Here is a 14800-nt window from a genome sequence, read left to right on the forward strand (position 1 = left end):
TTCTTTCTTTATCTATATTGACTAGTTTGTTACTATGTCACGATCCAAACCAGGGCGTAGACATAATGGGCTTCACAAGTCCAACTAGGACTGGGGATCGCCCCTATTACCTTACCCAACCGCCTTATGCATCCATTGATGGGATGAATTTAGAGCATATAACAAGATTGGATAACTTCTCTCATTAAGACTCTTAGATAGGTCCACAACCGTGACCGACCCAATTGAGTCCACCCATACCAAACCAACTATCCAACCATACCAAACAAGACCAAAGGCCATAAACTAGGCCATGACCAAAGAGAATACCAAAATATAATATGATAATCAATTCAAAAATATAATATGCTGGAACAACCAACAAATTCGTCCAAGGGTGTAAGCCCCAACACCAATACCAATGATAAGGTAAACACCAACACCAATACCAATGCTAAGGCAAACACCAACACCAATCCCGTCCATACCAACCCCCAAAAAGTACCACAAAGCCTCTATCCAAAAGAGTAATAATATCTGGTTAGGACATGCCACCAACCATGGCTAAAAACAATATACACAATAAAATAAAAATGTCCAAAGGTGTCCATAACAAGAAATGGAGCCTTCTGAAAGGATAGAAGCTCACCACTTAAGTCTAAATACTGATACGGAATCCGCATGCTAGATAGGAGGAGTAGAATGGTTGGTTCCTACATAGCGTGGGTATACAACCCCTAGTAGACGGGTTAGCGAGCGATCGCTAGCTTGAACTCAGGATAAGGACAAAATAATGTCATTTATAAACCAAGTAAAACCATCCATAATTCATACAACCATACATACATATATAAGTGACGATAAAAGGGAATCTAGGTTTAACATGCATTTAAAACTGTTACTTGGGATGTGTAGCTTTGTGGTCCTAAAGAACCCACGGGCGATATGGGTTCAGCTTCCCCTGCTGAAAGAGCCCCAGTGTGTGTAGCCACACGACCAGGGAAGCATCCCGTTGGGATGAGTAGTACATCCCCAATATGAGGTGTGTTCTCATGCACACAGTCCACCAAGACCAACCTCATACTGACAAATATGAGTTTCTAGTTTCCCCTTGGATCTCCACCTTTCATAGCTTAGCTATATCTCCCCCTTTAATGCCCAATTAAAATCGTTTCTAAGTAATCCAATTACATTTATACCCAAGGAAAATTAGTGGTGGTATCTTCATATCAACAATTCTTGCAAGTACAATCCATAGCCAACCAAATGAGGTATAAGGGACCTTAGGAGCCCTTCCAACTACCATATTAAATCCACTTGGGGGAATTCGTACCCCACAAGCATAACCATATAGCCATTTACCTTTCCAAACCATTTAATTCATGCATAAATCCTTTATCAAGTTTAAAACAAACAAGAGTTCTATTTAAAAAAGACAGTTCAATGAACATATCTTTATAAGCATTTTGAGAAAGAAAATTGGGGGCATAATATATATCTGAAATAGATTCCAATTTCCAATAACCATTTTCATCTATTCCAATTATCTAAAAATGCCATTAATGCATAGAAAAGTATAATTAAAACCATGGGAAACTATAACCTACCATTTATAAACAAAACCCCTAAATAATATTTTAAAACCAAAGCATACAATGATGAAATCATGAAAACCAATAGTAAAGTCATGCCTTCAGTTAGATCCAATAATGAGGGAAGAAGTACATGCCTTATACTGAAGATTTGATGGAAAGAAGAAACCCTAGCTCTTCCTTGCCACAAAACTTTTGAGAGGATTTTAGATTGTTTAGAAGTAGTTTCAAAGTGTTAATGAGAGAAATAATAAAGTATATAACCTCCCAAATTGGTTAGAAGTCGTGGGGTCCTATTAGGGTAAGTAAGGAAATGTCCAGAATACTCCCACTTAAGTTGCTCAAAAATCCTGTCACAAGGATACAACTAACCCATATGAGTCGTATTCTTCCAATATGAGTGGCAACCCCCACTCATACCCTACCCTCAACCCTTGGACCAAACACTGTCCAATATAGGACTTATCCTACCAAGTTGTATCTAGATCATACGATCTGTACCTCTCATCCGTATCCCTGGAAGAATAAAATACCAAGGGACTTGAACACTGAACCCTATATGAGTACAAGATATGACTCGTACCGCACCATACAACTCTTTTCCCTTAAGTCCTATCCATTCTAGTAACCCATACATCCCACCAATCAAAACTGGTCATAATATGATAGGACTATGCCACTCGTACCCCATCATACAGCTCATACCCATGAATCATACTGGGTCCGAAGAATAGATTTCAAAGAAAATTTCTAACGCTAAAAACATAGGATGTAACATTCTTCCCCAATAGGAACATTCATCGCTGAATGATGGATGAGGTAAGAGTAACCAAACATAGAGTGAAAGATATTAATATTTCCTTTAACAAACTCAAAAAATAAAGATGTGTTTAAGAACACATACCTTCCGCACAAATCCTGAAAGCAGAAAATAAGAGAGGATACTTAGACTTCATGTCCTCCTCCGCTTCCCATATAGCTTCTTCCATATTATGGTTTCACTATAGAACCTTAATTGAAGCCACATCCTTGGTCCGCACTAATAAAACTTCCTATCTAACATCTTCACTGGGAACTCTTCATAAGACAGAGAATCTAAGATATTCAACCCCTCTAAAGGAACAATCAAAGAAGGATCACATATAAACTTCCTCAACATGGAAACATAAAAGACTAGATTAACCAAACCCAAACTAGGAGGTAATTCCAGTTCATAAGCAACATTACCAACTCTCTACAAAATCACATAAGGACCAATAAACTGGGGACTGAGATTCCCCTTCCTACCAAATTGCACCACCCTCTTCATGGGACATACCTTCAGGAACACTTTTTCCCTAATTGCATACTCTAATTCTCTACGCGTAACACCTGCATAGAACTTTTGCCAACTCTGGGCAGCCTTAATCCTATCCTGTATCACCTTCACCTTCTCCATAACTTGATAAACTAGATCTGGACCAAACATATCTACCTCACCAAGCTCAAACCAACCAATAGGATATCTACACCTCCTACCATATAACACCTCAAAAGGGGCCATGCTAATACTCGAATGATAGCTATTTTTGTAAGCAAACTACAGCAAAGTTAGATGCTCAACCCAATTTCCACTATAGTCAATCACACAAGCCCGAAGCATATCTCCCAATGTCTGAATAGTCCTATCTACTTGCCCATCCAATTACAGATGAAAAGCAATACTCAGACTAACCTTAGTCTCCAACCCTATCTTGAAAGACTACCAAAAATAAGATGTGAACTGCATACCATGATAAAAAATAATCGAGACTGGTGCCCTAAGCAGCTTCAAAATCTCTTGAAGATATAGCTTTGCATAACCCTCTGCCAAAAAGTTCGTTCTCATTGGCAGAAAATGAGAAGACTTTGTCATCCTATCCATGATGACCCAAATTGAATCAAATTAGTTTCGAGATTGAGGAAGCCTAAAAATAAAATCCATATTGATTACCTCTCATTCCATTTGGGCATCTCAATTTCTTAATGCAATACACCAGTCCTCATGTGCTCAACCTTAACATGTTGACACACCATGCACTTGGCTATGAAATCTACCACATCCCTCTTCATACCATTACACCAATAGATCTTCTTGAGATCATGATATATATTTTTCGAGCCAGGATGAACAAAATAGAGTACTCATGCACCTCAGCCAAAATCCTTTGCCTCAAACCATCAACATCAGGAACACACAAACTCCCTAAGTACTGCAAAATACCATAATCACTAATCTCAATCAGGACCACTTTTACCTACCAACATTACTCTTGATTCTCATCAAGACAGGACATAGCACTTATTTCTCCTTAATCTCTACACCAGTAGACTATCAAACTAATTCTTGCACCATCACTCCATCATATTTAGAGTCCAAGAGATGAACTCGAAGATTGGCCAAGTAGTGAATATTGTTCACCAATTTCTGCTTTTCTTCCTTATGAGACAAACTTCCCATAGATAGCTTGCTAAGAGCATAAGCAACCACATTAGCCTTACCTGGGTAGTAGTGAAGACTCATATCATAGTACGTAAGAAGGTCAAGCCACCTTCTTTGCCTAATATTAAGCTACTTTTTTGTGGTGAACATATACTGAAGGCTCTTATGATCAGAAAAGATATCTACGTGAACACCATATAGATAATGCTTCCATATTTTCAAAGTAAACATAACCGCCAACAACTCCAAATAATGAGTAGGATAATTCCTCTCATCCACCTTCAACTGTGGGGAAGCATAGGCATTCACCTTCCCATGCTATATGAAAACACAACCAAGCCCTACCCAAATGCATCATAATAAACCATAAACCTATTATTTCCTTCCAAAAAGGTTAGAATTGGAGCCGAAGTTAGCTTATCTTTCAACTTGTTAAAGCACCCCTCACAAGCATTCGACTAAGAAAACTTATCCTTCTTCTATGTCAACTTAGTCAAAGGAGCTGCTATTAATGAGAAGCTTTCCACAAATTGCCTATAATACCCGGCTAAACCTAAAAAGCTCCAGATGTCGGACGGAGTCGTAGGCCTAGGCTATATCTTCACTACAACAACCTTTTTAGGATCAACCATTATCCCCTCATGAGAAATACTATAACCCAAAAAGTCAAAGCGTTCAACCAAAACTCATACTTAGAAAACTTGGAATACAACTGTTGTTCCTTTATGGTCTGCAACACCATAGAGAGGTGATAACATGATCTACCTTACTCCTCAAATATTCCAAAATGTCATCAATAAACATAATGAAAAAGATATCTAAATACTACCTAAAAACTCTATTCATCTGATCCATAAATGTCACTGGGGCACTAGTCAATCCAAATGACATAACCAAAAACTTGAAATGCCTATACTGAGTATGAAAAGCCATCTTAGGGATATCCACCTCCCTAATCATAAGCAGATGGTACCCCAATCAAAGATCTATCTGGGGAAAAAACTTTGCACCCTGTAACTAATAAAATAGATCATTTATCCTCAGAAGAGGATACTTGCTCTTGACCATTACCGTATTCAACTTCCTATAGTCAAATGCACATCCAAAGGGAACCATCCTTCTAGCACATGAAAAACACTGGTGTACCCCACAAAAATACTAGGTCAAATAAAACCCTTATCCAAAAGATCCTTAAGTTGCTTCTTGAGTTCCCTCAACTCAGCAGAGCCATTCTATACAGAGGAATAGATATTGGGAGAGTATTTAAAAGCAAATCAATACAAACTCTATTTCCTTATCTGAAGAAACATCAAGAAGATCACCCAATAAGACCTCTGGAAGCTTATTAACCATATGAACTGATTGTAAAGATGGACCTTTCGAGTTAGAATCTTTAACCCAGACCAAGTGATAAAGGCACCCCTTGGAGATTAACCTCTGAATTGTAAGATAATAAATAAACCTTCCCCTAGTATCCAAAGAACTTCCCTCTCATTCTATAATCGGTTCACCAGGGAACTTAAAGATAACCTTCCAGGTCCAACAATCTAAGCATGCATAATAGGAGTGTAACCAATCCATACCTAATATGACATCAAAATCCACTATCCCCAACTCAAACAGATCTACCAGGGTCTGCTTGTTAACAACAGATACCATACACCCCCTATAGCCTAGCAACAATTGAGTCTTTTACTGGGTAAAAATATAAAAAAGAGCTGAAATCACTTCAGGATCAAAACCAAAAGATACAGCCACATAAGAAGTCACATAAGAAAGAGTGGACCATGGATCAAACAAATAATATACGTCATGAGAAAAGAGTTATAACATACCAGCAATGACATCAAGTGATGACTTAAATTCCTGCCAGGACGCCAAAATATACAACCTATTCCGACCAACACTAGAACCTGGAGCATTTATAGAAGTAGATGCCATATCACCAAGTGTAGGAGTAGAAGATGAAGCCACAAAAATCTTATTCACCCCTGTAGAGACCTTATTAATCAAATAATCCCTGAGTCAATGACCTGGCTTGCCATACCTAAGGCATTTTCCCCTCACCTCTTCATAATAACACTGATGGGGTTGACTACAAAATCAATAAAAAAGGCATGAAGTAACTAACTAACCTCTACTCACCTAAGATTTGGCACCATGTGCCCTAAAATTTTCACCACCTTGATGATGCCTATCTCCCAACTTCTTTGGGTAAGGGGAAATAGTAGTAGAGAAGGAACCCGAGCTCCTCTACTTCTTTTTCTTTCACTTCCCACTATCCTAACCACCCTGGTACTGCACACTTCCTTGATCAGAAAACTTACGCCTCTTTCCTTGCGTATCCCCAAACTCCACCTGCCTTCTCTTCTCATCCTTCACTTATTGCATATGGATAGTCTACTAAGAAATATCCATATCCTTGATGAGCAAAGTAGTCTTGCTCTACAAGATCAAATCTCTATTTAACCCAGAAGTGAACTTTCTTATTCTAATTCTCATGTCACCCACTAAATCAAGAGATACCTTGATAGCTAATGGAACTTCAAGGAATATTTGTTAATAGTCATTATCCCTTACTTAAGATGTACAAACTACTCCATCTTATCTTTCCTTAGCTCTTGTGGAAATAAATGATCCAAGAAGGGATTAGAGAAGGCCTCTTATAATTTAGATTCTTCCATATCACCCCTATCTCTATCCCATTCCTCCTACCACTAATAAGCAATAACTTTGAGTTGATAATCTACAAAGTTTACCCCCTCCATATTGGAAATTTTACCCCTATCCTTGTTACCTAACCTAACTGCCTTATGCAGCCTTTGTGGGATATATTTTAAGCATCTAACAAGATTGCATAAATGCTATCATTAAGACTCTGGGATAGGGTCACGACCGTGACAGACCAAACTTATGATGAGTTGTACATATTGATGAACCGCATAGAAAAAAGAAATCCAGATTGGCATTCAGATTTTAAAAGTGGCATGAAAAAATTAAGGGTGTATTGGAGGTGGACAAATTCACAGCCTTATCAGCACAGATTTCTACATTACAAAATTTGATCAACACATCATTCAACAGCATGAAGCTGGGAACAACACAACCTGCATCCATAGTCAATCTCATCCAACAAGCTGCAGGTTAGTGTAAGGTGTGCAAAAATAGTAGTCTTGCAGCGACCATGTGTGCTTCAAATTTGGAATGAGTCATGTCTATGGCTAATGCACAAAGGACAAATTATGGTAATTCTTATAACATGGAGTGGAAGACTAAGCCATTAAATCAACCATGGAATGCCCTACAACCACAGGACCAACAAAATCAGTTAAGTAGTAATATGAAGGATATGATAAAACACATCTTAGCTAATCAGTCATAGTTTGCTGTAGATGTGAAAAATTTACAAGCGGCCACAAGAAGTCTAGAGTTGTACGTGGGGAAAAATCAATAAGCAGTAAATACTAGGGTAAAAAGTGGGTTGCCAGCTAACATAAAAAATTCAAAACAAGTTATGGCAATCGCCTTGAGCAGTGGTAAAGAGCTTCAAGAAGAACCTCCCAAGGCAAAAAAGAAGGTAGATGCTGAGGCTATGACCAAATAGGTTCCTGAAGAAGTTATTGAAAATTCAAGAAAGTCTGAGTATATCAGAAGTGAAGAAGACACTTCCATTGCCCTTCCCTCAAAGGAAAATTAAATCAAAGGAGGATGCCAAATTTAAGATGTTCTTTGATATGTTCAGAGGACTTCACATTAACTTACCTTTGTTAGATGTTTAGCAGAGCATGCCTAAGTATTCAAAGTAGTTGAGGGATGTGGTGGATAATAAGGTAAAATTATAGGATGTAGGGATGATAACACTCACTAAAGTGTATAGTGCAGTAATGACACAAATAAACCCCATAAATTGAGACATCCGGGGAAGTTTACTCTCCCTATCCAAATTAGGAGTAAAGTGGTCCATGTATTGAGTGATTTGGGGACAAGTATAAATTTGATGCCCCTATCTCAATTTGAAAAATTTGGCTTACAAAAGCCTAGATCGACCACCGTGGTTTTGCAGCTAGCAGATGGTTCCATGGCATATCTGGAAGGAATAATTGAGGATATCCTTATTAAGGTTGGTAAATTTGTTATTCCTATTGACTTTATTGTTCTTAATTTTGAGGCAGATGAACTGGTACAATTTATCTTAGGGCATCCATTTTTAGCAATCGGAGAAGCGTTAATTAATGTTAGAGAAGGCATGCTCAAAATGTGGGTAGAGGATAAAGAGAAGGTGTTGATTTATACAAAGCACCCATAATTATGTCCCAAGTTAAAGATTTGAGTATGATCAATGTTATTGAAGGGGAAAAGTGTGGGGTGGCTAGTCCACAAAAGACCTCTTCAAACTACCTGATTGAGAAGCCTAAGACTCTTTCTCCTAAGGCTGGCATAATAGAAGTTTATGAGCCTAAAAAGGCTATAGTTGAGAAACCTGTTGCTCCTGAGAATTCACACCTAAATGGGTTAAAAAGTATATTAAGATATCCTCTAAATGTGAGAAAAAATATGAAGAAATATAGTTGAGTTGAGTTGGGTCGTGCTGCGATACTAAATTAGTTGCTTTTGGGACTTATCCCAAGTTAAGTAGGTATGTTTTATTTTTAGTCTTTATTTCATGTAATTTTTGTTTTTAGTTGAGTCACACGTTAATGAGAAGTCTGAGTACCATAAACTTGAGTTTGAAGCATGACAAAGATTGTGTGTGGGGTTCTATGGATTTCCATTAAGCAGAAAGATGCTATGATCTAGGCCTAAAGGGCTCCAGGAGTATTTCTATCATTTTACTTTTAAATTCAATTTGGGGACAAAGTAGATTTTTAAGTGTGGGGTGGAGAAATTCTCAAAATTTGGCTTAATTTAAAAATTTTAGTGTGAGATATTTTTGTTGGTGTTATTTGTGATTACATGATGGAAGTGGGTTTTTTTGTAAAAGTACGTTGATTGAGTGAATTTCTATTTTTGAGACTCTTAGGCTCATGTTTATGACTCTTGTACTTGTTGGCTTGATTTTGAATCTGTGCTATTATTTGGTTGAGAGTCTATGATGATCCTATGGAGTTTATCATAGGCCATGTGTGATGTGAAATTTTTGTATATTCCTTATTATATATGATGTCTAGAACTTTCTCAGTGTGTGTGTAAAGCAAAATAAAGAGTGGGTAGAGGAGATGATTTAGGCTTTTCTTTGATAGCCTTATTCTAGACCTTCTATTTTTCCTACCTATTGTGAATTATCCTAGTTAACCCCCATTAAGACTTTAGCCTTTTCTTTGATAGATTGATATGTAGCCTAATCCCCTTCTTTGATAGACAATAAATTCATCCAAAAATCTACTAAGTGCTTTAATGAAAAATTAAAATAGTAAGGAGTTAGAGAAATTGAATAAGAAAAAAGGTGAAATTGATGCCCCAAGGTAATAGTTATTTGTGTATTATTGATGTGTGGTGGATGGTTATGATATAATTTATGCTAAAAATATTGCCATGATTGCTAATTAAAAGAGAAAAATTGATTCTTGTGGTAGTAAACTATGTGTCCACCAGGTGTTTGTGGAAATGCTTAAAAGAGATAGGGTAAAAAAAGAGAAGGGTAGACATAAATGGTGTAATTTGGTTGTTGGAGAGTGATTTTATATGTATAATGTAGTGTATTAAAGTTCTTAAAGAGGATAGTCACTATTCCCAAATAGTTTCTACTCGTCCCTTAGCCTACATTACAACCTGAAAAATTCCTAATTGATCCAAAGCTTTACATTCGATTATTAGTGAAGCATTTCACTAAGGGCAAGCTTATGGTTCATTTTGTGCAACTTGTGAATTCTTTTTTAAAGTGAGAGTAATTTGATTCTTTTACCCATCACGTTCTAAATTGCTTAATTGTTAGTGATTATGGGTAAATCTTTTATTATGAGGGCACATGTTTGATGAATGTGGGTGATTTGTATGGTTTTTTTTATTGAATGATATGCATTAGTTTTCTAACTTGGTGAGTCAATTCTTGAGGCTCGGATATTTTGGAGTAGTGTTCATAAGATTTCAATAGTTTAAATAACATGCTTAGCTTAGTAACTTGCATTCTATGTTAGTGCTAGCTTCAGTGTCTTGCATTTAGTATAAGTGTAGAGTCTCCTTGGTTGGTGTTGAATATAGTTAAGAGTTGTTCGAGAACGAAAAAGGATTTAAGCGTGGGGTGGTGATATTTGGTGCATTTATGCATCCTAGCATCATTATTATAGCCTTGCTTTGAGGATAATTATAAGCTATAACGGTTGATAATGAGATAAATGTGTTAAAAAATGTATTTATAAGGTTCCAACTGAAGTCCAAGTGAGTTTGTACTTAAAAGAAACAATTAGAGTTCAATATAGAAAACTAGTCTCCATAGCTTGAGCAAGTTGCTTTTCTAGTTCATTTTGTTGGATTCTATTGAGTTATATGTGTTTGTTATGATTTTAAAGGTGTTATTATATGGGGAACAAGTTTTTAGGAGTGCACAAAGTTAATATGCGTCAAAGAAAGAGTGCAAACTCGAAGGGAAAGATCATGAAACCAATCTAGTCTAAGCTCTTGTTTTTAATTAATCGTAATGGGTTTGGTATTGTTTGTGATTCTAATTCATGTTTTGTGATGATGTATAATTCTTTAGATCTGAATATGATGATATTTTGATGTTAAATAGTCTTTGAAATCAATGGAAATACACCACAAGACAAGGAATGGGAGGAGGAAGGGCCAATATTAACCAAAATTTGAAGGATAGTTTTTAGAGAGTGCATGCATTTAGCATGCATCTCATGCTCCACTCCTGTGTAATAAAAGGTGAGACGCATGCCCCATTCCATAGGAATGAATGGATCAACGCACTCTCCACTCCACACCTAGGCGTTTCAAGCTAATTTGACTCCTACATGGACTTGGCTTACCCTTGTGCTATATATACATGTTGTATCATGTTTTTACATATCTTTTGGCATATTTTGGAGATCAAAGGTCTGATACAACTTAATTATTAGGTTTTTATTAATTTTATTTAGTTCATATATGTTTTTAGTCATTAATTACAACCTTGTGATTTCGATTATGACTATGCATGGCTAAACACCCTCTTTTTGGGGTTGAAGCCAAGAACATGATTATTATTGCTATTGATTAAGTTTGTTTTCTTTCATTATCAATATTTTTTTTTATTCTTATTATAACTATTTTAAGGATTTGTGAACCTTAGAATATATCCATTGTCAACCTTGTGAACTCGGGAGAGGGAATAGGGTGATAGAACATAGGAATGAGCAGAGTATGGTTCTTGTTTCTTTATAAAATAAGAAACTTAAATTAGTATCTAGGATAGGGATGTACTTAGATACCTTACTTGATTCATACATAGAATGATATTTTTTAAGAACATAAGTGAATTATTACATCCCCACTTAACGATATAGGTGTAAGGTCCAACTTAGGTAATAAATTAGAGGTTGGGAAAACATAATCGCGCAATTATCCCTACAAATCAACAACTAAGATAAGAAAGTTAGCGAATGAAATCCAAGAGCATAATATGATTGTTCAAAAGTGCTTCTACCCTAGGTTTTCTATTATTGATTGTCTTAAGACCTTTACTTTAGGCATTGCTTAGTTTTAATTTACAATTTCCAAACTCTTTATTTGGTTACTTTCGCATCAATTGAATCTAAAGTGTGAACTAAAATCAAATCATTGTCAAATCTAGCCTCTATGGGATCGATAACTCGTCTTTATTGAAGGCCACTATATTATTTGGTATACCACGTACACTTGCATGTGCGCTTGGGCACTGCTATATTTTTTGGCACCATTGCCGGGGACTTGTTATTTGGAAGTTGTTTATTTAAATTTTACTTTTAGAATTATTTGGTGTTTTTACACTTGCTTTTGTTTTAGTATTTGCAGGAGACAGGTTTCTAAGTTTATAAGATGGGAAGGGATTGGGAGTTGGTAGAACCAAGCGCAAAACCCAAGCAATGTTACCATCAACATAGGATAGAAGCAATCCTTCTCCCGAGAATTCCTCAAATCCAAGAAGACCAAGGGAATACTATTCCTATGGCTAAACAACAAGCTACTGGTAGGAAGGTTAGGGAAGTGGCAGTCCCATATCCGATGAACTTAACTTCCCTAATTCAAAGACCGGCAGCTGGGAGGAATCTCGAGTTGAAACATAATATGGTGCAGCTTCTTATTAGCATTGGATAGTTTGAAGGGCTTTTACACGAGGACCCATAACTCTACTTGCAGACCTTTATTGATCTTACATCATTCACTCCGACTGTGGTGACTCTAGATTATGTAAGGCTGACACTGTTTCTGCATTCAATTTTAGGGAAAGATAAAAGGTAGTTAAATTTAAAGTTGGCCAATTTAATCACATCATGGGATGACTTAGCCAAAAATTTCCTTATCAGATTCTTTCCATCAGGAAAGAATGCGAGACTTTGCAGTGAAATAGTGAGCTTAAAAAAGAAGCCTAATGAAAACCTCTATTATGCTTGGGAATGCTTCAAGGCTCTTATTCGAGAGTGTTCACACCACCAATAGTCTAATGAGGTACTTGCTCATACTTTTGTAGACACTCTTGATCATAATACAAAGATTTTTCAAGATTTAGCCGCAGGTGGTCAAGCACTGGAATTGACTTATAATGAGTTGTACATATTGCTGAACCGCATAGCAAAAGAAAATCAAAATTGGCAATAAGATTCTAGAAGTGCCATACAAAAAATTGCGTGTGTATTAGAGGTGGACCAATTTGCAGCCTTATCATTATAGGTTTTTGCACTACAAAATTTGATCTACACATCATTTAGCAGCATGAAGCTGGGAGCAACACAACCTTCATCCACAATCAATGTCATCCAACAAGCTACAGGTTGGTGTGAGATATGCAAAAATAGTGGTCATACAGCGGCCATATGTGCTTCAAATCCAGAATCAGTTATGTATGTAGGTAATGCACAAAGGTCAAATTATGGTAGTGCCTACAATAAGATATGGTACATTCATCCAATATATCAACCCTAGAGCGCCCCACAACCACAGACCCAACCAAATAAGTCAAGCAACAATATAGAGAAGATGATGAAACACATCTTAGCTAATCAAACACAGTTTGTTGCAGACTTGAAACTTTTGCAAGCGACCATAAGAAGTCTAGAGTTGCATGAGGGGAAAAATAAGCAAGCAGTAAATACTAGGCCACAAGATGGGTTGCCAGATGACATAGAAAATCAAAAACTAGTCATGGCAATCTCCTTAAGGAGTTGTAAAGAGCTTCAAGCAGAACCTCCCAAGGCAACAAAGGAGGTAAATTCTAAGGTTGTGACCAAACAGTTTCCCAAAGAAGTTGTAGAAAATTCAAGGAAGTCTGAGTACTTCAGACCAAAAGTTCTTGAACCAAAAGTGAAGACACTGCCATTGCCCTTCCCTCAAAGGAAAATTAAAATAGAGGAGAATGCCATGTTTAAGAAGTTCTTTGATACATTCAGAGGACTTTACATTAACTTACCTTTGTTAGATATTTTGCAAGGTATGCCTAAGTATGCAAAGTCCTTGATAGATGTAGTGGCTAATAAGGTGAAATTGTAGTATTTAGGGGTGATAACACTCATTGAAGAGTCTAGTGCAATAATGACATGAAAATCCCCAAAAATTTTAGAGATCCATGAAAGTTTACTCTCCGTATCCAAATTGAGAGTCAAGTGGTCCATGCATTGAGTGATTTAGGGGCAAGTATAAATTTGATGCCCCTATTTCAATTTGAAAAATTGGGCTTAGAAAAGCCTAGATCGAACACCGTGGTTTTGCAGCTAGCAGACGGTTCCATGGCATATCTGGAAGGAATAATTGAGGATGTCCTCATTAAGGTTGGTGAATTTCTTATTCCTGCTAACATTATTGTTCTTGATTTTTAGGCAGACGAACAGGTACCAATTATCTTGGGGCATCCATTTTTAGCAGTCGGAGGAGTGTTAATTGATGTTATATAAGGAACACTCAAACTAAGGGTAGAGAATGAAGAGGTAGTTTTTGATGTTTACAAAGCACCCACAACTACGTCCCAAGTTAAAGATTTATATATAATTAATTTTTTGGAAGGGGAAAAGTGTGGGGTAGCTAGTCCACAAAAGACCTTTTCAAATTACCTGAGTGAAAAGCCTAAGACTTTATCTCCTAAGGATGACGTGATGGAAGTTGATGAGCCTAAAATGGTTAAAGTTAAGAAACCTGCTGCTCCTAAGAATTCACACCTAAAAGGGGTAAAAAGGATAACAAAATGGTCTCCAAGTGTGAGGAAAAAGATAAAGGAATATGGTTAAGTTGAGTTGGGTCGTACTGCGACATTAAATCAGTTGCTGCTTCGGACGTAACCCAAGTTAAGTAGGTATGTTTTCTTTTTATTTTTTCCATTTTAATTTTATGTAGTTTTTGTTATTGGTTGAGTCACAAGTTAATGGGAAGTTTGAGTACCATAAACCTGAACTTGAAGCATAGCAAAGATTGAGTATATGGTCCCATGGATTGATTTTATACAGAAAGATGCTATGATCTAGCCCTAGAGGCCTTCGGGAGTATTTCTATCATTTTAATTTTAAATTCACTTAGGGGACCAAGTAGATTTTTAAGTGTGAGATGGGGAAATTCCCAAAATTTGGCTCAATTTAATATTTTTTGTGCGAGATATTCTTGT

This window comes from Capsicum annuum, chromosome 5 (genome assembly GCF_002878395.1).
Source record: "Capsicum annuum cultivar UCD-10X-F1 chromosome 5, UCD10Xv1.1, whole genome shotgun sequence".
NCBI classification, from domain to species: Eukaryota; Viridiplantae; Streptophyta; class Magnoliopsida; order Solanales; family Solanaceae; genus Capsicum; species Capsicum annuum.